At 46.3% G+C, this 27,706-nt stretch overlaps 1 long non-coding RNA gene across 1 annotated transcript; it reads right to left on the reverse strand.

Moving 5' to 3' along the window:
* Positions 1 to 21,625: 21,625 nt before the first annotated feature.
* LOC139435639 (uncharacterized) lies at positions 21,626 to 26,170 on the reverse strand. The gene is made up of 2 exons (XR_011644857.1): positions 25,680 to 26,170; positions 21,626 to 22,613 (listed from the first exon to the last, which is right to left on the reverse strand). It is a non-coding gene; the product is annotated as an uncharacterized lncRNA (long non-coding RNA).
* Between the last annotated feature and the right edge of the window lie 1,536 nt (positions 26,171 to 27,706).

The raw sequence follows: 27,706 nt of genomic DNA on the forward strand, positions 1-27,706 counted from the left end.
TTGTGTGTGTGTGGGTTGGATGAAAAGATTGATACAAATGTCAGATCAATACAATACACACTTCAGCCAGCAGCCGCTAAGCTTAGCATAAAGACAGGAAACAGAAGAAACATTTAGGCTGGTTCTCTCAAAAGTAACATCCACCTACAAGTACGTCTACAGTTCACTATTTTTAGGCTGTACACAATTTAGAATTGTGTAGTTGGAACATATTTTTGTGTGGATTTGATGGATTTGGTTGGATAATAGGATTGATACCACTTTCGTATCAATACAATAAATATCATGCTACGGCAAGTGGCCTGAAAAGAGGGGGAAACATCTAGCCTATGTGAAATTAATAACAACTGCTATTTCCAGGGCCGTATTCTAAAGAAAATGTTTTTATTCAGGCATGTGCACTTGGTTTTGATCCAACAGTGCGGCCTCCCTCCGTCGGTGGTCCCCATTAAGTATGTATGTGCGTTTGTGTGTGTCCAAAAAAACAACATCTTCTGCCAGGAAATAGTGCGATGGCCAGTTGCCATGGAGACAGCAACCAGTTTGTTTACTACCTGAGCTGCCGTTGCTCGCTGTCTGTGAGTCACAGCAGCTCCCCCCCCCCATTACGTGGATCAGACATCATCCCCACTCTCCTCCTACACTCTCCTCAGCCCATGCAGCCGACTCCTGTTCAAACACCCACCCCTCAAGATGCCAAGTCATTAACACCACTCTCACACTCAGGGTAAATGTCAGAGGTTTTCTTTCCACTCCATCCCTCTTTCTGTCTGACATTTCACCCAGTAGTGATTGGTAATGAGGCCTCTACTGGATATGCAGTCGCCGAGATTCATTGAAGAGTAACTGATTTGTTTTGTTGTTTTGCAAGCTGTAACCCCTAACCTCTAAGAACAGATGGACCAGACTTTCAAATATCATTTACTCTCTGCTGAATCTGCTAATGCTACACACATACTGTATATACATGCATGATTTTCATTTTGACTACAGTAGTCTGTCTGACCAGATGTTCATGATCTAATTTAAGCAATCAGAATAGACGTTGGAAAGAGAAGCGTGTAGAGACCTGATCAGGAGCGGCTGCATGTGGGTGGCAAGAGCTTGTCTAGACTGTTTGCATTAATGTAACTTGATATTGAATTATATTGTAAGGGTATTTGGATTACAGCTAAATAGTGATATATATTCATTGTTATTATTAAATGTTTACCCTATGAAGTTAGCGCTGAGCTTCAGTCTGCAATGTTCAAAACAGCAGATAAAGCCAGAAATCTAGGTCTAGTCATGGACTCTGACCTGAGTTTCAACAGTCACATTAAAACAGTTACTAAATCAGCCTACTATTACCTAAAGAACATATCTAGGATAAAAAGACTAATGTCACAGCAGGATCTGGAGAAACGTGTCCATGCTTTTATCTTCAGTAGACTGGACTACTGCAATGGTGTCTTCACAGGTCTCACTAAAAAATATATTAGAAAGCTGCAGCTGATTCAGAACGCCGCTGCTCGAGTCCTCACTAACTCTAAGAAAGTGGATCACATCACTCCAGTTCTGAAGTCTTTACACTGGCTTCCTGTGTGTCAAAGAATAGATTTCAAAATACTGCTTGGGCTGACAGCGGAGGACCCGGAAGGGGTCTCGGGCAGACGGCCCGGGGGCAAGGCAGAGATTAAGGATGGGGTCTCGGGCGGACGGCCCGGGGGCAAGGCAGTGTTCAAAAAGGGGGACTCGGGTGGACGGCCCAGGGGCAAGGCAGAGATCAAGGAAGGGGTCTCGGGCGGACGGCCCGGAGCAAGAGTTCAAGGAAGGGGTCTCGGGCGGACATAGGGTTGGCAGGACCCCCGGCAGGAGAGTAGTCGGTGGGACCCCCAACGGGACAGGACATAGGGTTGGCAGGACCCCCGTCAGAAGAGCAGTCTGCGGGACCTCCAACGGGACAGGACATCGGGTTGGCAGGACCCCCGGCAGAAGAGTAGTCGGCGGGGCCTCCAACGGCACAGGACATAGGGTTGGCAGGAGAGTAGTCGGCGTGGCCTCCAACTGCACAGGACATAGGGTTGGCAGGACCCCCGGCAGGAGAGTAGTCGGCGGGACCCCCAACGGAACAGGACATGGGGTTGGCAGGACCCCCGGCAGAAGAGTAGTTTGCGGGACCTCCAATGGCACATGAGTAGGGACTTGAGTAGGGACTTGAGTGGGAACTCGAGAGAACTGGGGCTGTAACCATGGCTGCTGGGGCCAGAACAGGGGCCGGAACCATGGCTGCTGGGGCTGGAACCATGGCTGCTGGGTCCTGTACTGGAGCCCAAAGCATGGCCTCCGGGGCTAGGGCTGCTAGCCTGGACCTGCGACTCCTCCTCTTAAGAGCCTTTTGGAGGCTCCGTGGACCTCCAAAAGCCAGACGAGTTCCAGAGAATGGCTCCTGGACAGGAGCAGGAACTGGGGAAGAAGCAGAGGCAGACTCCAGACGGAACACACCGAGGCGTATAGGGGCCAGGTTGCTAGTATGCCAGGGGCTAGCAGGCCGGGAATCACACACCGAGAGGAAGTCCAAAATCCAGCCAGGTAAGAACTTCACTACCCCTGGCTTCTCCATAGCAGCCTCTCGCTGTTGAACCCTGACCGCACCTATCCATCGATGAGCGCAGACAGACAAAGAAAAGGTAAAATCCAATAGTTCCTGCTCAAACGGATCTGCTGGGCCCATATCTCAGGTCGGTTCGTAATGTTACGGTGTGTACAGGAAGCAGGACCCAAATGCAGATTAAAGTGTCAAAAATACTTCCTTTATTTCAAGGCTAAACTATAAACGAAGACAGAACAGAACACTCACCGAAGACCAAGTCATAATTTTTTTTTTTTTTTTTTTATTAGAAAAATATAAACTTATTTACATTTTAACACATAATCCCCCACCTTACTGATCCCCAAAAAGAAAGGACCCCAAGGCTTTCACCCAAATCAATAACAACAAACTCAGTTTATATCAAGCATTCTCAAATATAGCTGTCACAATCTTAAGGAGAACCCAAATGCAGCACTCGAGAAACCAAGAAGAATTGGTAATATACTTTATTGGAGATTCCACTGGATCGGAGGAATACCAACCGGGCAGTATAACGCACCGGAGGACAGCGGGCAGAAGGTGAGTCAGGGACAGGCAGAGGGTCAGGGAGTAAGCGAGGCGGTCAGCGTGGATACAGGCAGGGTCGGATAACTGGCCAGGCAGGATAGTCGAGGGACAGGCAGGATCAGGAAACAGGCAGAGCAGGCAGGTCGGGGACAGGCAGGGTCAGAACCGGGTAGGCAATCTAGTGTTGAACGCGGGAGAGACAAGCATGAGGCAAAGTACAATCTGGCAAAGAGTGTGTATAAGGTGCGGGTTTAAATACTGGCAGAAGCTAATGGGTGCAGAAGAGAAAGAGAGTGAGTTAACGAGTGGGTGTGGAAAACAGGTGAGACAGGTGAATGGAAAACTACTGGTGAATGATGGAGCAGACTATGACAGAACCCCCCCCCCTTAATGGACGGCTCCTGACATCCCTAAATGCTAATCTACAGATGAGGGTGGGAGGTGGGATTAATACTCATCTGAAAAAAAAGGGTCTCGGGCGGACGGCCCGGAGCAAGAGTTCAAGGAAGGGGTCTCGGGCGGACATAGGGTTGGCAGGACCCCCGGCAGGAGAGTAGTCGGTGGGACCCCCAACGGGACAGGACATAGGGTTGGCAGGACCCCCGTCAGAAGAGCAGTCTGCGGGACCTCCAACGGGACAGGACATCGGGTTGGCAGGACCCCCGGCAGAAGAGTAGTCGGCGGGGCCTCCAACGGCACAGGACATAGGGTTGGCAGGAGAGTAGTCGGCGTGGCCTCCAACTGCACAGGACATAGGGTTGGCAGGACCCCCGGCAGGAGAGTAGTCGGCGGGACCCCCAACGGAACAGGACATGGGGTTGGCAGGACCCCCGGCAGAAGAGTAGTTTGCGGGACCTCCAATGGCACATGAGTAGGGACTTGAGTAGGGACTTGAGTGGGAACTCGAGAGAACTGGGGCTGTAACCATGGCTGCTGGGGCCAGAACAGGGGCCGGAACCATGGCTGCTGGGGCTGGAACCATGGCTGCTGGGTCCTGTACTGGAGCCCAAAGCATGGCCTCCGGGGCTAGGGCTGCTAGCCTGGACCTGCGACTCCTCCTCTTAAGAGCCTTTTGGAGGCTCCGTGGACCTCCAAAAGCCAGACGAGTTCCAGAGAATGGCTCCTGGACAGGAGCAGGAACTGGGGAAGAAGCAGAGGCAGACTCCAGACGGAACACACCGAGGCGTATAGGGGCCAGGTTGCTAGTATGCCAGGGGCTAGCAGGCCGGGAATCACACACCGAGAGGAAGTCCAAAATCCAGCCAGGTAAGAACTTCACTACCCCTGGCTTCTCCATAGCAGCCTCTCGCTGTTGAACCCTGACCGCACCTATCCATCGATGAGCGCAGACAGACAAAGAAAAGGTAAAATCCAATAGTTCCTGCTCAAACGGATCTGCTGGGCCCATATCTCAGGTCGGTTCGTAATGTTACGGTGTGTACAGGAAGCAGGACCCAAATGCAGATTAAAGTGTCAAAAATACTTCCTTTATTTCAAGGCTAAACTATAAACGAAGACAGAACAGAACACTCACCGAAGACCAAGTCATAATTTTTTATTTTTTTTTTTATTAGAAAAATATAAACTTATTTACATTTTAACACATAATCCCCCACCTTACTGATCCCCAAAAAGAAAGGACCCCAAGGCTTTCACCCAAATCAATAACAACAAACTCAGTTTATATCAAGCATTCTCAAATATAGCTGTCACAATCTTAAGGAGAACCCAAATGCAGCACTCGAGAAACCAAGAAGAATTGGTAATATACTTTATTGGAGATTCCACTGGATCGGAGGAATACCAACCGGGCAGTATAACGCACCGGAGGACAGCGGGCAGAAGGTGAGTCAGGGACAGGCAGAGGGTCAGGGAGTAAGCGAGGCGGTCAGCGTGGATACAGGCAGGGTCGGATAACTGGCCAGGCAGGATAGTCGAGGGACAGGCAGGATCAGGAAACAGGCAGAGCAGGCAGGTCGGGGACAGGCAGGGTCAGAACCGGGTAGGCAATCTAGTGTTGAACGCGGGAGAGACAAGCATGAGGCAAAGTACAATCTGGCAAAGAGTGTGTATAAGGTGCGGGTTTAAATACTGGCAGAAGCTAATGGGTGCAGAAGAGAAAGAGAGTGAGTTAACGAGTGGGTGTGGAAAACAGGTGAGACAGGTGAATGGAAAACTACTGGTGAATGATGGAGCAGACTATGACAGAACCCCCCCCCCTTAATGGACGGCTCCTGACATCCCTAAATGCTAATCTACAGATGAGGGTGGGAGGTGGGATTAATACTCATCTGAAAAAGTTCCTTCGGCCTCCCTCTCCTGCCCCCTGTGGGAATCTGCGTCCTCATCAGAAGCCGGCCCCTCGCTGTCCTCCTCTGAAGAGCTGACGGTAAGAGGAGAGACTCTCCCTGTGTCTCTGCCCATCGACGTGACGGTCTTAGATGGTTGCTCGGGATTACGCCGATGGAACTCCCTGATGAGCCGGGGGTCCAACACATGACGAGCTGGAACCCAAGACCTCTCCTCAGGGCCGTAACCCTTCCAGTCCACCAGGTACTGGACTCCTCTTCCTCTGCGACGGGAACGAAGAAGTCGTCGGAGAGTGTACGTAGGCCCGCCGTCAATCATCCGGGGGGGTGGTGGGGGAGGGATCGCAGGAACCAAGGCACTCTCTCGGACAGGTTTGATCCTGGAAACGTGGAAGGTGGGATGGATCCGCAGAGTCCGAGGCAGTCTTAGCCTTACTGCTGCAGGATTGATTATCCTGACAATCTCAAACGGTCCAATGAATTTAGGTGCAAGTTTCTTTGAATCCACCCGTAAAGGAATATCCCGGGAGGAAAGCCATACCTTTTGGCCCACCTGGTAGACAGGTGCTTCGGAACGTCGGCGGTTGGCAGAGGAGGCGTACCGGTTGGCCGAACAGACGAGAGTTCTCCGGGCTTGATTCCAGGTCCGTCGACAACGACGGATGAAAGCCTGGAGGGACGGACAGGTAACCTCCCTCTCCAGGGCCGGAAACAGAGGGGGTTGAAGCCCGTAAGCACACTGAAATGGGGACAGCTTGGTGGCCGAACTGACCAGAGTGTTGTGGGCGTACTCGACCCAGAGCAGCTGTTTAGCCCAGGCCGCTGGGTTCTTGGAGACTATACATCGTAAGGTTGTCTCCATCTCCTGGTTCTTTCTTTCTGTCTGACCGTTGGACTGCGGATGGAAACCGGATGACAGACTGACCGTGGCCCCAAGGAGCGTGCAGAATTCCCTCCAGAACACCGAGGTAAATTGAGGACCACGATCGGAAACCACATCAGTAGGCAGCCCATGGAGCCGGAACACATGGAGCAGGACCAGCTCCGCCGTCTCTTTAGCTGAGGGGAGCTTGGGTATCGGCACAAAATGAGCCATCTTACTGAATCGGTCTACCACCGTCAAGATGGCAGTGTGTCCGTTGGACGGTGGCAGACCAGTAACAAAGTCCAAAGAAATGTGAGACCCGTTTGCAATCAGAACAAGTCTTCTCACCAAGCTCCTGCTGGTCTCCTACGACCACGAATGAACCTCCGGTAGAAGTTGGCGAACCCGAGGAACTGTTGTAGCCGCTTCCGGGAATCTGGAACCGGCCAGGAAGTGACTGCATCAACCTTGGAAGGACCCATCTCGATGCTCCCTTGTCCCACGATGTATCCCAGAAAAGAGACAGAGGATGTATGAAACTCGCACTTCTCCGTTTTAATAAACAGCGAGTTCTCGAGTAATCTCCTGAGAACGGCCTGGACGTGGTGCACGTGTTCTTTCAGTGTCTTGGAAAAGATCAGGATGTCATCCAAGTAAACAAACACGTGTCGGTCCAACATGTCTCGGAGCACATCATTTACCAACGCCTGGAATACTGCAGGGGCGTTGGTAAGCCCAAAAGGCATGACTAGGTACTCGTAGTGCCCCGAGGTGGTGTTGAAGGCTGTCTTCCACTCATCCCCCTCGCGAATACGTACCAAGTGGTACGCGTTACGCAAGTCCAGCTTCGTGAATATGGTTGCTCCCTGCAACAACTCAAATGCAGAAGAGATAAGAGGCAGTGGGTATCGATTCTTGATTGTAATGTCATTAAGACCCCAAAAGTCGATACAGGGCCTTAGGGTCTTGTCTTTCTTCTCTACAAAGAAGAACCCTACGCCAGCAGGTGATGAGGACGGGCGAATAATCCCAGCCGCCAGAGCGTCATTGATATAAGTCTCCATGGAAACTCTTTCCGGAGCAGACAGGGAGTACAATCGACCCCTGGGAGGGCTGGTGCCGGGATGCAGGTCGATGGCACAGTCGTAGGGCCGGTGTGGTGGTAGGGAAGTAGCCCTCGACTTGCTGAATACTTCCTTGAAGTCCAGATATTCCGGTGGAACTCCTGTAACATCCAGAACTTGGCTGGGGTTCCCCGAGTGTTGAGGCGCGGCAGCCTGTTTCAGACAGATCTGATGACAAGAGGGGCTCCATCCCAAAATGGCTCCCGTCTCCCAGTCAATGTTAGGGTTGTGGCGGCGGAGCCATGGGTAACCCAGGATAAGCGGGATATGTGGAGACCGGAGAACATGAAACTGAATAGTCTCGTGATGGTTCCCAGACAGGAGTATGTGAACGGGTACAGTCTGATGAGTCACTGTCCCCAGCAGGTGACCGTCTAAGGCGTTGGCTGGAACTGGGCGAGATAAGGGAACCCGGTCTATTCCCAACTGCAGCATAAGCTCTTCATCCATAATACTCGCGTCCGAACCAGAGTCAATAAAAACTGCAAGAGCCTGAGAGCTATCCGGTAATAGAAACCTGGCGTGGCTCAATGGTCTCTGAGTGGGAACAAATCCAGGGGTTTGGCTCACCAGTATGTTCCCCATTACTGCTGAGCCTTGCCTTTTACCGAGCAGTGAGAAACGAAATGGCCGGCCCGGCCGCAGTAGAGACACAGGTTACGACGTCTGCGATGCTCACGTTCCTCCAAAGTGAGGTTGGTGCGACCCACTTGCATGGGCTCATCCCCCCCCTGGTTGCGGCTCTGGAGTGAGGTGAGGAGTCGCAGCCAAACTCGGACGTCGGGGCGCCCAGGCATGTTGAACTTCCGCCGATCGTCGCTCCCGTCTCCGTGTCTGGATGCGCCGATCCATGCGGGAAGTCAGTTCAATCAACCCATCCAGTGAATTGGGCAGATCAAACGACACCAGCTCGTCTTTAATGTAATCCGCCAACCCACGCAGATAGGCGTCACACTGGGCTGCAGAATTCCAGTTGCTGAGGCGGCTCCGGGTGCGAAACTCAATGGCATAATCCACTATAGATCCATTACCCTGGCTCAGGTTCAATAGTCCTCCTGCAGCGTCTGGATCCACAGACACGGGTCCAAACACCTTGCGCAGCTCCGCAGAAAAAGCGGGGAACGAAGAGCAGGCGGGTGTTTGTTGCTCCCATTCCGCTGTGCCCCACAGTCGGGCTTTCCCAGTCAAATGATTGACCGTGAACGCCACACGAGCAGCTTCAGAAGCGAAAGTGTGTGGCTGCAGTGCAAACAGGATAGAACAGTTCGTAAGAAACGGGCTGCAGCCCTCCGGTTCCCCGGCGTAGCGCTCCGGAGTTCCCACCCGAGGCTCCGGGGTAAATCCCATCAGAGGTGATGCAGAAGTGGGTGTCGACGGCATAGGAAGAGGCACTGGAGTGGCCACTCCTGCCACTAGCTGCTGCACCGTAGCCGTTAGCTGCTGTAGCTGCGAAGCTAAATAGGTTAGCTTCTGGTCCTGTGAAGATGTAGCATGATGAGCCTCGGTGGCCAGGATGGCTATCGAGGCTTCCTGCCTCTGGAGAGCGTCCTCAGCTCTCTCGAAACGGTCTCTTGGTGAAGAGGAGTGCGCTGGGTCCATGTTCGAGCCAGATTGTTCTGTCACAATCTTAAGGAGAACCCAAATGCAGCACTCGAGAAACCAAGGAGAATTGGTAATATACTTTATTGGAGATTCCACTGGATCGGAGGAATACCCACCGGGCAGTACAACGCACCGAGGACAGCGGGCAGAATGTGAGTCAGGGACAGGCAGAGGGTCAGGGAGTAAGCGAGGCGGTCAGCGTGGATACAGGCAGGGTCGGATAACAGGCCAGGCAGGATAGTCGAGGGACAGGCAGGATCAGGAAACAGGCAGAGCAGGCAGGTCGGGGACAGGCAGGGTCGGAACCGGGTAGGCAATCTAGTGTTGAACGCGGGAGAGACAAGCATGAGGCAAAGTACAATCTGGCAAAGAGTGTGTATAAGGTGCGGGTTTAAATACTGGCAGAAGCTAATGGGTGCAGAAGAGAAAGAGAGTGAGTTAACGAGTGGGTGTGGAAAACAGGTGAGACAGGTGAATGGAAAACTACTGGTGAATGATGGAGCAGACTATGACAATAGCAGACACTTATTCAACCCATCATGCACTTTTGTCATACATCACACCCATCAATTACTTTTCATCCCACATCTCTCCTCGTCTCAGCTATCGCCCATGCCCTTCTCTTTTTTAACAACCAAATGTAAGTGCTTAAAAAAAACACCTACGATACACACATTCCAACATTACACAGAGCAGCATGTAATAAATCCTGTGTAAACATGAAAACTGTTCATTATAACTTGCTGACACAAAAAACAATTTAAAAAAAAAAAATTATTTTATGTATACGACAGTCACAATTACGGCATTATAGATGCATTCCTTTTGATACTGCCTTATGGCATGTTCCAATCATACATGATCGATGGCGGCATGCTATTCAAAATGTGTATGCATATTTATAGCATGACTTGCACACCAATATGGACCAAACCAAAATAACAATATTGTATTAGCCCGACCAAATTGCATAATGCGAATTCCCTTTCTATGTCCGTTTTTTTTGTATGTATTGTGCACATGTATGATATTTGTGTACATTTTATACCAACTGTAAGCTACAAACAATCCAATCGTTTTTGTTAATGTTTCATAATAAAGGAAATTAACCCACCCGATTTATGATTTCTAAAGTGTACAGTTTTACAGTGTACATAATCATTTCAGTGAGAAATACCAAATGTAAACAGAAGTGTGTTGTTTACAATAAAAGCTTTACAGGACATCTTCGACTCCCATGAGTACTCTGCCAACAGATGTGTAATCAATGTGAACAGAGGTTTTAGCTAACAGCTTTAGGGGAATCCTGGTAAAATGTGAATGCTCATCCTTCTCCCAAATGTAAGTACCTGAGTCTTTCCTTTATGTGTTTCTTGCAGACATATTATACTGGCCCCACATAGAATTATCGCCCGTTCTCTTCTAATCCTACTTTTGAGGCCATTGCCGTTAAAGGAGGAGATGGTTGCCATCAAAAGGGATGTTTTTATAATATGCGTCCTTAACATCGTTACCTTAAGCCGTTTTCTTTCTCGAGCTCCCACTCTGTTGAGCTCGCTCTCCTTTTCTCCATCTCCCTCTCCTTGTCCACTTTGCGTCTAGCACTCCGCCCGGCGTTCTCCGCTGAGGTCTTCTTCTCATCCCCACGTTCTTTTCTCCTCGTGCCGCGGCCCCTCTGCTTATCCTTAGGGTTCCCGAAGACCATGTCGCCCACAGGGCCCTCCTCCAGCACTGCCTCCTCCATCACTGATGCCTCCGAGATGTCCTCCACCAGTCCAGGACTCCAACACTTCTTTCCCCCGCCGCTGCTCCCTTCGGCGCTCTGCCTTGCACTTTTCTTAGCTCCATCCTCACCTCCCGCCGCTCCTCCCCCACTCAGGCCTTCATCCTCCTCGCTGACCTCCTCAAAGGGTCTTTTCTTCACTCCTTCCTCGTTGTCCTCCTCCTCGTTTTCCTCCTCCTCATCTTGCTCCTCGTCTTCCTCCTTCTCTTCCTCCTCTCTCTCCTCTCTCTCCGCCCTGAACCTGCACTCCCTGGCATAATGTCCTGTCTGGCCACACTTGTGGCACTTAAACTCCGGGCACTCCCTAAAGAAGTGACCGGGCTGGATGCACAGCCGGCAGACAGGAACCTGGCAATTGTGCAACACTCTGAAGTACTCCGCCCCCCCACTGTGTCTAACTTTGTGGAATAGGGGAGGGAGCTGACCTTGTCATTGAACCTTACTCTCAGGAATCTGGTGCCGTCTGTGATTTCTGTGCCCGGCCACACTCTTTTTCTGATTGCCGAGATGGGCTCGACCCCCCACTCTTCCAGTCTCTTGAGTATCATCCTATCGGGTACATATACCGGCAGATTTAGGAACGAGACAGTCAGATCTTTGTTCAAGAGGTCCTGTGCGTGCACCATGACCCCGTTCACCCTCAGCCCCTCCATTATTTTCATTTTCCCCAGACAGGTCCGCATGGTGACTTCATATAGCCGCTCCCCTCTCACTCTGCACCCGTCCACAACCCCACACTTTTTTTGTATTCCCTTTAGTAAGTCCATCATTGTTACTGCGGCTCCTCCATCCACAGTTACCTCCACAGTTAGTTCTACACTGTACCTCTCACTCCCCTTCTCCTTTCTTGTTTCCTCCTCTCCCGTTTTCTTGTTTTGTCCTTGCTCTTCGTCGGTATCCTCCTTTCCGTCCGTTTTGCCCCCCTCTTTCTCGTTGTCCATGATCCGCGTTGCCGTGGTCTTGTCCATTCCTGGCTCAGTTGCCATTGAATCAGGGGAAGAACCCCCAGGGGGGCGTTCAAAGAAACCCCACACCCGTTCACCAAAGCAACGAATATGTAGGCTCCGTGAAGAAAACCCTCACAAACTCTTTAAATCGTACCCTGTACACCACTTCTCCGTTCTCTACCACTCGTCAGCCGTTGGATCTGAAGGACCACGTCATTACACAAGACGAACCGACAAAGACAGACAGAAAAACCAGAACTTAAATACACACACAAGACTAATCATACAAACAAGACACAGGTGAGGAGGGAGGAGAAAACACAGGGACACCAGGTGCACACAATCGGGTAATCAGGGAGGGAAAACAGACAGAAGGCAACAGGCAAAACAGGAGGTGAACATCTTTCAAAACAAAACAGGAAACCAAAGACAGAAAAAGAAAAGACACAACACAGACAGATCTTGACACTTGGCTATGAAAGTGGTGATCATTTGTTGAGTTACAAGTTCTAAAATATTGTTTTGATGTTCAAATATGATACATTTGCGAAACATAAACCCTTACTTTGGGCGAAGCCAGGTTTGTTTTTGTTTTATTTTGTTGTCATATTAGTGTTAAAGATTTTTACAGAGGAACATTTAGATTTTTATATTACTCAAGTGAAAACATCGTTGGCCCTTACTTCTAGAGATTAATAAAAGCACAAATAATCACAGCACATCAGACAAGGATAAAAGCTTGCTGGATGAAGATGTGTTCAATGCCTGAAGGAAAATAGGCTCACTGTGGCACACAAAGTTGGATCAACATAAAAAAGAAATAACATTCAAAGGACTAAAGAAACTATTTCTTGCTGAAGGTCCTATTCTGATTGAGTACAGAGAAGAACATTTAATTATTGTCAACCCATGCTGCACATGTATGTGTGATGTGCAGGGTTGGGAGGGTTACTTTGTAAATGTAATCAGTTACTGATTACTGATTACATGGCTCTGAAAGTAATCCGAATACAGTTACAGTTACGTGTCTTAAAAAAGTAACGTAATCAGATTACTTTTAGATTACTTTTGGATTACTTTCTTTTTCCTGGGTATGTTTTGGTGAACAAGAGACACAAAAAGCAAAAGGAAACTGAACGTGTTTTTACTGTTTTAATTGTGTATCAAGAGCACAACTGAAACATCACATCTGAAACGATGTAACAACATAATACACTTGTTGGGGATGCAGCTTGGGATGTGAGGAGTGAGGGACACGGCTTAGAACGGGCGTGTCGCCTTCTGTCCTGCCAGTGTTGGCAGGACATGATTTAAAATGTCGAACTCGGACTTCATTTTAAGGACATTTCGGCCAGGGGTGTAGAGCTATATTTGTTTAAGTACCGGATTGGCAAAATAGGAGAGTGTGCACCAGTCTGCCTTGATCTATGTATTCATGTCTGTGACTTTCACAGTATCTGCTGCCCACAGCTGTTTTATAGAAGGAACACCTCCTTCACTTCATGAAATCTCTGCAGCACCAGGAGGCAGCGGGAGGGTTAACTCGCGCCGAGCAGTGCCTTTCACGCACCGCCTTCACTGTGTATACCTTCAGAAATAATCATTAGTAAGGCTAAAGACTAAAAGAGCGACCGCAGGCTGATGTGTTTTAACCACACACACTAGTACACACACGCAGACTTTTGTTCCTCCATGTTTCGTTGTTATTGTTTCACTGAGCGAGCGGACCCGCGATTTTTTTTCAAACGCTTTTTTGGTCCATCTGCGGCGGCTATGATGATTCGAATCGGCTGTCCCTACTAGTAATGAATATTACATGTTGAGAGGAAATCTTTCCACCAATAATTCCAATAAGTAATTCAAAATGTATTCACTTCAGGTTTACGAAAGTAACTGTAATCAGATTACTCGTTTTTCAAATGTAACGCGAGCTGAATACAGTTACTTGATTTTTGTATTCTGATTACGTAACGCCGTTACATGTATTCCGTTACAACCCAACCCTGGTGATGTGTGTATCTGTATGCAGCTGGGGGAAAGAAGGTGAATCACATTGAGTGTAATGCCAGTCACAGCATGACTGTAAGCTCATTTCCTGTGCTACATTACTTGTTTTCATTATTTGATCTGTGAAGCCCTCTGAGACAAATATGATTTGTGATATTGGGCTATATAAATAAACTTGAATTGAATTGAATTATTTGTATGCATGGCTACAATTACATAGTGACACAATAAAGAAGATATTTTTCTTATGTGAATTTGTGAAGAGCACCATTTAAGTATATGATTTATATCATCTTATGCTTCACAGAAGTAATTATTTTTACCCTGAAGAAATCCCACCACATCAATGTGGAAAAAGTATTCATATATTTTACTTCAGAAAAATTACCAATATTGTACTGTATTTTTTATTAAAGGAGACATATAATGTTCATTCTCAGGATCATATTTGTATTCAGTGCTTCTACTGAGCCCAGTCTGCTCTGATTGGTTAGCTGGCCGGCTCTGTTGTGATGGCTTTACATTGTTATTATGGACAATTGATTTGGAAATTACATTCAATTTCAGTCCAAATCAATCAATCAATCAATGTTTATTTATATAGCCCAATATCACAAATGTTACATTTGTCTCAGTGGACTTCACAGTTTGTACAGAATATCAGTATGACAATACGACACTCTCTGTCCTTAGACCCTCTGTCCTTAGACCCTCTGTCCTTAGACCCTCACATCGTACAAGGAAAAACTTCCAGAGAAAACCCACAGTTTAAAGGGAACATGGGAGAAACCTCAGGGAGAGCAACAGAGGAGGGATCCCTCTCCCAGGACGGACAGACGTGCAATAGATGCCGTGTGTACATTGAAAAGATAATACATGTGCAACATAGGTAGTCCAAATGTTTGGAAATGCATGTGTGTATAATGGGAAGATGAATCCACGAGGATATCCATCCAGGACCGATGATCCAGGACCACAGCCACGACTCGCGATCCAGGGCTCGCGATCCAGGACACAGGACCGCAGGATCCTCCATGACTCCGGATCCCGGCGTATATAGACACCAAAAAGAAAGAGATTTGGGGAAGCTGGGTTAATCGGAACATGAGAGTACACAGGTATAGACAGAGAGAAGGAAGAAGTAAGATGTCCCCCGACAAACTAAGCCTATATCAGCAAAACTAGGGGCTGAATCTAATCAGCCCTAACTATAAGCTTTATCAAAAAGGAAGGTCTTAAGCGCACTCTTAGAAACGGATAGGGTGTCTGCCGCCCGAACACAAACTGGAAGCTGATTCCACAAATGTGGAGCTTGATAAGAAAAGACAAAACACAAACACTTTGAAGAAAGAGAATACGAACATAGAGAAAGGTTAGAAACGATTTGGGGGGAAATAACAGTACAATAAAGAGAATTCTCTTAGTTAAACTTTAACAAAGCTGTTTTTTCCCCGCCATAGAATTACAGTAAATCCCATTGTTTTTTACACACACTTACCAAAAGACAACTTGAATGGTATTCAAAGGTGAGTTCACATCCTGGAAATCTACATAAGTGGAGCTTAACTTTACAAGCCACTTTTGGACTGCAGGAGTTTCTTTTGGAAAAAGAATGAGAAATTGGTGCCAAGCCAAACTATAAAACAGAGGAGCCACTGAAGGCCTCTGACAACTGCTTTAAGCAACACAGAGCTGAGTGTTATAATGGAAACTCATGATGACTAAAATGCATCCGGAAAATAAGAAACGTAGGTCCTTGAGAATGTTTATTTTCTTAAATGTATCATTTTCTATGACGTGTAGGGCGGCTTTATTTCCTTAATATTTGACACACGTAATTGGAAAAAAATGACCTTTACTTCCTCTTCCATAAGAATACAAAATATATGTCTAAAGTCCAGAAACTGACTTTTTTTCATGTTATTCCTTCTCTTTTCTTTTCCTGTAAGCTCTTAAATACCCACTTTAAAAATAAAGGTCAAAACATGCCCATTGAAAATACTTTAAATACACCCTCCATCCAACTCATTATATTACTGTCATATCAAGTAATATAAAACAAGACTCTAAAGTGGTCTTTTTTTATTTGATTGAAAACAAAAGTATTATCTCCATTTTCAGTTTCAAATGGATTTGTTTCTAGTGGCTAGCCTGAATTAAGCATAATGTGTTTACACTAGATGTATAAAGATAAAGGAGATCGAGTCATTCACACACCTTTTGTAAACACGCAGGACCATTACTTTGTATAACCCATGCCCATCCCACTCCTGGATGAGTTGGCATGGGAGAGGCTGTTTTTGAGTCTTTCTCAAGCATGGATCAGTGTCAGTGGACAGCTTTGAATGTCAGGAGGTGGAAACATAATGTGCAACAAAAGAGGTGGAGCTCTGGATTCTGGGCACCTATACTTCACTGGTCGAACAAATGAGTCAGTGTGCTAATATGAATACATATATGCAGTACGAGTGGTGATTAATAGGGTCGCCAGTGGTCCTTGAAGTTGGACGAGCGGTGTGCAAAACAAAGAGCTGCAGTAATGGTAACGGCGTTGCCAAGGGAACAAACCCAGCACAGCCATCCAAACTAAAATACTCAATTATAGGACAAGGGCTTCAACTCGTTTAATTTTGATTGGTAAAGGTAAAAAATAAACCTGCTCCTATAAATATCTCTCTGTGTCCACTTGAAAATAGAATCATAAATACGTAATCTGATAAAAGGTGATATAAGAACACACATGAGAGTAGAACAACATCTGGTGTGTATTATTTCATCACATGACACCCTGTGAAGACAGCATGGACTTGAGCCACGCACAGAAAATAGTAGTGACTCACCTCAGTGATGTAGGCACACATGTTTGCTATTAGTTTACATTTCCAGGGAAAAAAGAAGTAGAGCCTGGAGTGATGACTTTTCACTAAGGTTCCTGTGTTGCCGTCCTTTTGTTTCGTCATACAGATCGGATCACATGGAACATACACCCTAAATTGCCTACAGGTATGCATGTGGGAGGATATGGCGTGGTATTTATGGGTATTTCAATCTCTTACCCAATTTAGTCTGGAATAGGTTGACAGAAAGACTGAAAAACTGATTCATTTTAAAGCTGCATTCACATGATACGCTCTTTGATGACAGCGAAGTAGGGCACAGAGCCTTGCGTAAAAAACAGCCAGCTCGCTTTAGTTTTTTTCTATGGTAACCTCCCCTGCTACCTTGCACTGCTTAGCATAGCTGTTATCTGATTGGTTGTGGGTCAAAACGTCAGTGGTGATCGAGATTAAAGTTGAAAAATTTGAACTGCCAATGCAACGCTAAGCAACAATTTCAAATAGTGCGCTAACCGAGGGTAGCACTTCAGCCTAGTAGTGTCTTCCCCCTCTTCATACTAACACAACAGCAACATCAGCACAGAGCCATTTTACAGCGTGTCAAAGCGACTTAAAGTGGACCTATCATGCTATATTGTAAAAATATATTGTAGGGCCATACCTATACAAAACATGTCTGTGAAGTTTTTTGATTGAAATACCAAACAGATCACCTATTGTAGCCATGCCTCATACTGCTCAAACCCCTCTTTTGCAGCCCTGTTGCAAACAGGCTGATCCTGCTGCTAGCCACGCCCCTTTGTAGCGTCACGCAGCTTTCCCCTGCTACCGGGAGAAGCTCAGCTAAACGCCGCGGTGATTAAATGCCATGTTATGTTCCTAACCACTAACTATAATTACTGCCTCTTGGTTGTATGCCCCCGACACCCAGACAAGCTGCAGTTTACATCTGTGTTTTTCCAAAAGGTCATAACTTTTTCCTTGTAACCTATCTGTGTGAATTTTGAATTATTGACAAATGAATTATCAAGTCATAGCCGAAAGCATCACAGTGACCTTTGACCACTTAAATCTAGTCAGGTCATCTAAAAGTCCAATTGGACATTTTAGCTAGATGTAATAAAATTCGATCCAGGGGGGTATACTACGAATCTAGTTCAACCTATCCTGGATATGTTTTGAGTTATCCGGTTGACTTAATCCAAAACAAACGCGCTCTCGCTAAACGGTCCTACAACGCTAGCTATCAACTCGTTCGCTCAAGCCAGCCGTGTCCTATCTAGTTAGGTGCGCGTTCACATAAAAGGGGTGGTATCTGGAGCATTCGATCAATCACAAACATGGAGAAACGTACTGACAGCGCAGCGCGTCATACTTCCTGAATGAAAAGTCAACTATAATATTAGTCAAATATGAAGAAGTTAAACTTGAAACATCCATGACTTAAACACTTTATCCAGGATAAAAGCCACAGAGCTGCACCTGCAAGGTGAATACAGCTGGTAAAAGAAAAAGTGTTTGAATGCGTACATTAACAGGTTTATGATATCACTGCCCCGCCCAAGACACGAGTGGATCTGACTTTAATTACATTTGACTCGAGTGTTTCGTCAACTTAATGTGTTGCTTAAAATAATACTTATGCATACAGTATGTGACACTGTGAGTGTTGCACGGCCAGATACGGCTCAGCTGACTCAGATAAGGAAATATATGATACATTATGATGTGATATGATGTGATATGAATGAGTGAAGGAGTTCAAGTATCTCGGGGTCTTGTTCTCAAGTGAGGGAACAATGGAGCGTGAGATGGGCCGGAGAATCGGAGCAGCGGGAGCGGTACTGCAGTCGCTTTACCGCACCGTTGTGACGAAAAGGGAGCTGAGCCGGAAGGCAAAGCTCTCTGTCTACCGGGCCATTTTCGTTCCTACCCTCACCTGTGGTCATGAAGGATGGGTCATGACCGAAAGAACGAGATCGCGGATACAAGCGGCCGAGATGGGTTTTTCTCCGCAGGGTGGCTGGTGTCTCCCTTAGGGATAAGGTGAGAAGTTCGGTCATCAGGGAGGGACTCGGAGTTGAGCCGCTCCTTCTTCGCGTCGAAAGGAGCCAGTTGAGGTGGTTCGGGCACCTAGTTAGGATGCCACCTGGGCGCCTCCCTAGGGAGGTGTTCCAGGCACGTCCATCTGGGAAGAGACCAAGGGGTAGACCTAGGACCAGGTGGAGGGATTATATCTCTTCGCTGGCCTGGGAGCGCCTTGGGATCCCCCAGTCAGAGCTGGTTGATGTCGCCAGGGAAAAGAAAGTTTGGGGCTCTCTGCTGGAACTGCTACCCCCGCGACCCGACCACGGATAAGCGGAAGAAGATGGATGGATGGATGGATGATAATGGGACACATCGACGTCTGCACTCAGTGCGGCGGACTGTAGGCAACGTAATGTTACTTTGATCCAGTTACTTATGTTGTGGCAGATATTTAATTAAGCTTTCTTAACATAATAGTATAATAGGCCTAGTTATAATAGTCAGATTGCTCTGAAGATGGGAGGTGATGTTCTATTCATTTTCACGTTCACACAGTCTGTGATTTTGGCCGGCCGTCTTTCCTGCAATGCCAGTTTAAACTGTATTTCCTCCGCACACTGAGCTCTGATTAGTCAGCAGGCGTGGTGCTTTCGCTGAGTTGAATCCTGGAATCTATCCTGCTTTGGAGAACAGACTAGGTTCCAGGATAAGTCACCATGGAGATCTATCCCGCTAAAAAGTGAACCAGCTTCGTAGTACCGGAAATCCCAGAAGCTATCTTGCTAAACGAACATCCTGCTTCGTAGTATACCCCCCAGGTGTTCCAGAAAATGTGGGTTTATGTACATGGTTCAACAGGGGGAACAGTGACCTTGACCTTTGACACCAAATTATAAACAACATATCCTTAAGGATAAAATTTGACATTTTTGTCAAATTTGAAGAAAATCCTGACATTGCTTCAGGGGAAAACTCTTATTCTTTGTGATGGCAAGAGATAGAAAGTAAGAAAAATATCTTTCCTGAGTCTTTACACAAAATATTAGGCTACAGCCAAGATGTGGTTAGCGTAGTTTAGCTTAAAGACTTTACGACAGCGGGAAAACAGCTAGCCTGGAGCTGTCCGAAGGTTACACAATCCACATAAGCACCTCTAAAGTTCATATTCAATAGGTTTTCTATAATTAATTAAATAAGTTGTTCATTTAAGTTGGAAACACATACAATCAAAGAAATGTTTGAGGTCAAAGTTTATCTCAATGTACTCTGGAAAGAGCAGTGACGAGCAAAATGAGATTAATAAAGAAGACCAATAAGCTTGTAGCTTTTCATGAACTCAACCGACAGTTATGAGGTTAAAACTGTTGCATAAAACAACTCCTCAGGTCTGTTTTATGTGAAATACAAACAGGACACTATAGTATGATGGAGTTCTATGGCATCCGCATGACTTAATGAGAAATAATGGGGAGCACATGTGGCGATAACAGTGTGGTGTTCACAGTGACGAGATAATTAGGTTTGCGGGAAGGTCATCTTTGTACTCAGGCGCTCTGACAAACACAGCGGGCCATGTGTTTATTGATCTATGAGGAGCAATGACTGCCTAAAAATCAGTGTGTCACGTTCCGGGTATCAACAGCAGGAACGTGCACACAAGTTTTAAGAGACTGTTGTTCTAGTTTTAAAATTACTGCACACTGTTAGTGAAAGTCAAACATAAGCCTAGTGCTTAAAGTAACCCAATTTAATATTAAAATGCACCTTTTTTCTGCATTCATGCCCTCTGTCATACCCGTGAATTTGGCTGCATGTGCATTTGGCACGTTTCTGACGCACTTCTTTTGTCTTGTTCATCGTGTTATGTGTATATAATCAGTGTTCTACAGTTTTGCATTTCTACATGGTACAAGTGTGTGTCCACCACTTTAAAATCCATACTGCTTCAATCAATGAAAATCTGCTCAAAGATTATAGGTCAACCCTTTGAGAAACTCTATGAACAAGCCTACTGTAATAAAATACTGAGGCTTGCTATTTTAATTGGAGATATAGATTCACACAATTGAATAACGTTAGACTGAAGCCCTCTGTTCTGCATCAATCAACCCTAAAATCAAATAAGTTAATTCCGAGATCAAATGTACCATAAAGGGTCTTGAATCTTTTGTCTGCAGGTATTGTGATGTACATTAAATGTTTGTTCCCATGTGGTTGTATTGTAGGCCTGAGGCAACCAGCCAAGTTGCAGAAGGTCCCTTGCAGGTCCAAATTGTCACCACTTCATCAATTGATCCTATTAAACATTTGTGTTCTCAAGGATAAAGCCAGAAGTTTTGTGAGGCCACACTGACATTTAACGACTTAGTGGACGTTTGTTCTTTATTTGAAGAAATTCTTCAGGAAAAGGCTGTTGTGCACCGTCAAAAGTGCTAAATCAGTCATGTTTTATGTTGTTATTTGTCATTCTTGTATAGTCTTTCACTTCCTGTTTTGTTTCGTCACTCACTTGCTACGTCTCATTCCAGGTTCCTTGACTCCCTACTCTAGTGTGTTCTCCCACGCTCATCAGCACCAGCCCCGCCCCTGATTGTTTTCACCTGTGCCCAGTTATCTCCTGTGTATATTCCCCAGTTTCCCTTTGTTTGTTGTCAGTTCTATTTCGTATATGGCTTCGCCCTCTAAGGCTATCGCTATTGGGTTATCCCTCTGCGCCCCCGCGCAGCACTGAAACACTTGTAGTCCACGCCCACCAGCTAGGTGGGCCCCACCCTCGGGCCTCCTTCCGGTATAAATAGGAAGGTGGCCCGGCAATCTGCTCCCTCTTTTCTTCAGCAACCAGCAGTTACTGAAGCACAGAAAACAGTATGCGAATCCTGCCTGGGGTCAGAGCACGCGGGGTCTTGCAATATTACTTTGTAAGGGTAAAACCCCAGTTCGGTTCAATATACCAAATCCAGTGAACAGAGATAACAGTACTCGAGTTTTCAATTTAGCTTGCTGCAAGGAGAATCGGCGAGTGACCTGCAAATGTCCACTCTCAAACCAATTCCGCCCGCCTTTGCTCAGTGCAGCCCTTTTATTTTCAACAATACAGTAACATGACAATCATGTGATGATGACCAACACCAATATATGTTTGTGTGTATCTTGTGATTCTGTCATGTGAATGTGTGTGTGTGTGTGTGTGTGTGTGTGTGTGTGTGTGTGTGTGTGTGTGTGTGTGTGTGTGTGTGTGTGTGTGTGTGTGTGTGTGTGTGTGTGTGTGTGTGTGTGTGTGTGTGTGTGTGTGTGTGTGTGTGTGTGTGTGTGTGTGTGTGTGTGTGTGTGTGTGCTTCTGAACAGACTGTTCTCTGTTCCTCCCTTCTTGACTAAGAATCTTCTTTTACACTTTATGACAATACATTATGAAAACATATCTATCCTTCAATAAACTCTAACATTCCCTCCTGTTTTTCATAATTACTAGCTGGTTACAGTGTCTTTATTACTTTCAGAATTAATTCACTTGTTTTTGACATTTTCGAACCATTCGTCATATGACAGACAGTAACCTAGCTTTAAGTCTTACACATTGGAGGTTAGGTAAGTATATTCGTCCTTTTGAGAGGGGTCTGTGTCAGTATAGTCATTGGCGTCAGACCCAGTAGGGCCACAACAAACAACACCTTTCCCAACATAGTCTATTTGTGATAGTGGTTCTGTTGTTTTCTTCACCGGGGTTGAGACCAGTATTTCCTAATGAAACACCGCCCTTTGTAGCCAGACTTCCACCACTTATCCGTCGTTAAGTTGGAGAGGTATTATCTTTTTGCAGTGGCTCTGATGTATCCACGTAGTTCTTTCGGCGATTTTTAGTGCAGTCGGTGTTGTCAGCAGTACCGTGTAGGGACCGTCCCACCGTGGACAGTGCCAATGCTTCCTCTTAATCACCTTCACGAGGACCTGGTCACCAGTCTGCACTCGAGTATCCTGTAAGGGAGTAGAAATGTCTGGCAGGTTATTTGTTCGAGCTATCTCATTGCTTCTGAAGAGTCTGCTCATCCATTCAGCTAATGTAGTCTCTGCCTCAGCATCATCCTCCTCCCTCACCTCGTCTGTGATTGGTAGTCTGAATTGCCTTCCTGTTATGGGAGACAACCCTTTTGCCTTTCTTCCTGTTTCCTCCATTGTTTTCCTTAGTCTTAACTTTACTGTTCCGTTTGTTCTTTCCACTAAGCCTGCACTTTGTGGATGATATGCACAATGGTTTTTTAATGTTATCCTCATATGCTCGGACAGTTTGGTAATAACCTGATTTACAAAATGAGAACCATTATCACTGTACAGTTTCTCTGGAATACCTCTGTTTGGTATTATTGTCTTGCATATGGCTTTTTCTACGGTAATAGCGTCTGCATGTTTTGCTGGGAATATTTCAACCCACTTTGAAAACGGACATATCATTACCAAACAGTATGTGTACCCTTGGCATTGTGTTAGTTCGATGAAGTCCATATGCATGTGTTGAAACGGGTATGGTGGTGGAGGAAACTTTCCTCTCTGTGGTCGCTCATTGCCTTGAGCATTGTGTCTGCAACATACTACACAGGCTCTACAAAAGTTTTTAGAAAATGTAATGGAGCCGTATGTATGGAAGTGTTCATTTATTATTGTCACCATCCCTCCTGTTGAGACATGGCACGGCCCATGACTCAAATGAGCTGCTGTTTTGTAGAGACTAACAGGGAGTACTATCTTGTTGTTTATCCTGATTTTTAACATTTCCATGCCGTCTCTCCCTAGCAAATTGACAGGGCAGTTTGAGATGAACACAAATTTGAGGGATGCCTGGAGGCCTGACCTTCTATCTTCCATAACAAGTGGCTTTGAAATCGACCTCTGATTTATGTGTCCATTTGCTGATTTTACAAACATAGTGCCAGTTGGTGGCCACATTCTTTGGACCTCTTTGTTCACTACTGATGAGTCTGCACCGCTGTCACATAAGAATTCTAATTTTTTCCCCATTGATTTCGATTGTCCTGGTAGGTTTAATACTGTTGTCCGACAGATTCAGTAATACTTCAGAAATGTCAATGTGATGTGTGTGGATGTCCTCTTCTTCCTTTTCTACGTCTAGTCAGTTGTCATAACTATGTAGGTTATGTGAAGGGGGGGGGGGGGGCATGTATTTTGTCTTTGTATTGTCCCTTTTGTCCCCCTTCTTTGTTCTGTGGTCTCTCTTCCCTGCAGTCCCTAGCCATGTGTCCCTCCTTTCCGCGTCTGTGGCATAGGAATTTCCCATCTGAGTTTAGTCCTCGTCCTCTGCCTCTGTCTGTTCCTCTACCATTCCCTCGTCCTCTGTTAAACCCACCTCTTCCCTGTCCTGGTCCTACAAAGAAAACCTCATTGGTTTATCCTCCTTCTCCTACAAAGAAAGCTGATGCAGATGCTTTATTTTGTCTTTTTTCTTTGATTTGGGATGTGGCGTGTTCTGCATAATTTAGGCATTCTTGTAAGTCGCATGTTCTATGGTTAACATTGTGCTTGCGGATGAAATCTGCGACTCCTGGGTGAAACCCATTCATTAAGCTTTGTTTTAGCTGTTGTGCGAATGCAGAGTCAGCTACATTGCTGTAGGGGATGCCGCTGTGAATACGGAAACACTCTTCCATTCTTACTCTGAAGTCCTGCACTGACTCTTTTTCCCCTTGCCTACATCCCGAGACTTTTGTGAAATCACGTCTTAGGGCAAAAGTCCTCTCAATTGCTTGGTACACTGGAACCAGAGCATTGGTTAAAGCCTGGTCAGCTGGTGGCATTGGGCCTCCATCTGCTGCTGTTCCCGTGAAAATGCCTTTTACCCTTGCCCACTCATGGCCAAGGATTACCATAAGGGTTCTTAAAACTTCATGTCCATTTAAACCATATGACGCTATTAATGCAGTATGGTCAAGGACAAACTGCGCCGGGTCCTGTTTGTATGGAGTCAGTCCCTCACAAGCCTTTTTACACTCATCCATTGTCCATGGGCGGAACACTTTTAACATTCTTTCTAGGTCTTCGCCAACTCCATAGTGCGGGTTGGCCACTTGTACTAATGGATAAGCGTCACCCTGATATGCTGTTCCGTCGAAGGATTTTTCTGCTTCTCTTAATTCTTCAACAGGATATAACTTGGTTTTCCTTTCCTCCTTGCTTCTTGTATGCGGAGGGCTTATTGTTGCTGCCCATTCTTGTTCTATGCGTTGTTTTGTCTCTTTCTCTCTTTGCTTTTTCTCTTTCTCTTGCGCTTTTCTAATATTTTTCTCTTCCCTTCTATGCTTGACTATTATCGCCGCTGTGCGTGCAGCATCAATTGATCCTGACGTCCCTGTCTCCTCGTCTGCTTTCACTGAAATAGCCGCTGCTATCATACCTTCCACTGCTCCACCTGTCCTTTTATGGGCTTGTTCAGCCCATATAACTGCAACCCGTAGTTGAGCTTCTAACTTCTTTCTTTTCTTGCCTTGCGTTGTTCCAGCTGTTGCTGCTCTCAATTTGTCGCTTAATTCTCTTACTGCTGTTTTCTCCAGCTTCCCTTGGAAGCCGTACTGTTTATACCATTTGCTACAATAAATGGTGCTGCCATGACTATATATTTCCATATATCTCATATCCCCTGTAGCGGCAGGCTTACTCCCATCGGACCCCATGATTCTAGCTTGGTGTTCCTACTGGACAACGTGTCGGTCGGAACCTAATTCCTAATTCACCACTGTGTGTACTTCAACAGGCCACAGAGTTTGTGTTAGCACCGTTAGGTTTCCACTCTGTGCGCTGATTCCACTGGTGACACTTTTACACACTGCTTTCACTCAATCACTCATAAATGTAACGTTTTATCACCCTCCTTATAGGCGGAGAAACCTTTCTCTATCAACGTTTTATCACCCTCCTTATAGGCGGAGAAACCTTTCTCTATCAACGTTTTTATCACCCTCCTTATAGGCGGAGAAACCTTTCTCTATCAACGTTTTTATCACCCTCCTTATAGGCGGAGAAACCTTGTCTTACCCGTTATCTGTGGTCACTGGTCCGGTTGGATTCCGTCAATCGTGTCCAGGATGAGGGAGGTTGGACATATAAGCACCGGCCCGGCCACGAATTCTGCGTCCCGGGTCTTTCTCGGGGTCGGCTGATGATCCCGGCTGTCGACAGACTGCGGCGTGTCGTCTCCTTCCTCCTTCCCGTCACGATGTTGTTGGAATCCGGCTCGAAGGACCAATTAATGTGGGGTCCTGCAATATTACTTTGTAAGGGTAAAACCCCAGTTCGGTTCAATATACCAAATCCAGTGAACAGAGATAACAGTACTCGAGTTTTCAATTTAGCTTGCTGCAAGGAGAATCGGCGAGTGACCTGCAAATGTCCACTCTCAAACCAATTCCGCCCGCCTTTGCTCAGTGCAGCCCTTTTATTTTCAACAATACAGTAACATGACAATCATGTGATGATGACCAACACCAATATATGTTTGTGTGTATCTTGTGACTATGTCATGTGAATGTGTGTGTGTGTGTGTGTGTGTGTGTGTGTGTGTGTGTGTGTGTGTATGTGTGCTTCTGAACAGACTGTTCTCTGTTCCTCCCTTCTTGACTAAGAATCTTCTTGTACACTTTATGACAATACATTATGAAAACATATCTATCCTTCAATAAACTCTAACAGTAGCATGCACACACTTGCGCTCGTCTCCCCTAAGGCGACAGGAAGCGGAGAGCGGACGCTCTTGCTGCTGTGGCCGAGGAGGACAATTGGCCCGTCCAGGCTTACGAGCCCACGGACGGGGCCTCGTGTCCCTGGGGCCGAGTGCCGGGCAGGAGTCCGAAGAAAAACAACTCCGGCCCCGCCTCCCTCCACGGTTCACCGTTCGGTTCTCCCCTCCCTCCTCTCCCCCGGACGGGGGAGTCAGAGTCGGAGCAGGGTGCCAGTGTTAGAAATTAAAATCAATGTTTTATGGCATAATGTACCTTAAACATACCGTCAGTTTAAATGCTATTTTATTCTGGAAAAACCCGGAAGTTCTCAATACCAAGCTTTTATTCTGAAAATCCGTCATTAGTATCATTAAAGTGGCTATTGACGCCGTTAACATGTATTACATATAATGTTATGAAAGAGATAAGGAGGAGAAAAGGCATGTGGAAGTAAGCAATGAATGTAAAATGTCGAAATCCTCTGTTTAACGCGATATCATGTGTGTTTTAATATGTTTTTAAAGCACTCGCTGGAGCAGCAACCATGAATCTCGTTGTATATATGTACAATGACAATAAAAGCTTTTGAATTTGAATTTGAATATCGGACACAGGAGAACGAGGGGGGAAGTCCCCTGCGTCACTACAGCTCCCAGAGAGGAGGAGCGAACAGCCAGCAAGCGGGAAAGACGAATGCTTGTAAGCTCTCTTCTGCACGGCCACCAAGGGAGAGGGAGCTGCAGCCTTTCTCTCCTGTTCGGACAATATTCTGTTTGTGACATTACCACGCTTTTTATTAATTAAAGTACCAATTTGAACCTACTCAGAGACTCCATTTAGTCTCCTTTTTAAACTTCTGTCCTGGACGCTAGAATAATCACACACAGATAACAATTGGGACAAAGCAGACGTGATTCTAGTGGACCGGGAGAGACTATGCAGCCGGCTGTGGCCTGGACCCGCTTGCAATCGTCTGACACTGTCACGGTCGAGTGAAGGAAGCAGGACCCAAATGCAGATAACTTAAGAGAAACCCTTTATTATAAAGATAATGCAGAGACACGGAACACTCACCGGTGAACTCCGTCACCAACAAACAATGACCCAACACTGAACACAGACAGAGACAAGACTAAATACAAGAAGGGGTAATCATGACAACGAGAAACAGCCGGGCAGGGGAGGAGAAACACAAGGACAACAGGTGAACACAATCGGGTAATCAGGGAGGGAAACAGACAGAAAGCAGAAAGGCAGGAAATGGGGGTGAACACTTAACACAATAAGACAGGAAACCCAAAGACAAGAAAAACACCAACACAGACAAAACTACAAACGTGACCT

This window comes from Pseudochaenichthys georgianus, chromosome 17 (genome assembly GCF_902827115.2).
Source record: "Pseudochaenichthys georgianus chromosome 17, fPseGeo1.2, whole genome shotgun sequence".
Taxonomy (NCBI): domain Eukaryota; kingdom Metazoa; phylum Chordata; class Actinopteri; order Perciformes; family Channichthyidae; genus Pseudochaenichthys; species Pseudochaenichthys georgianus.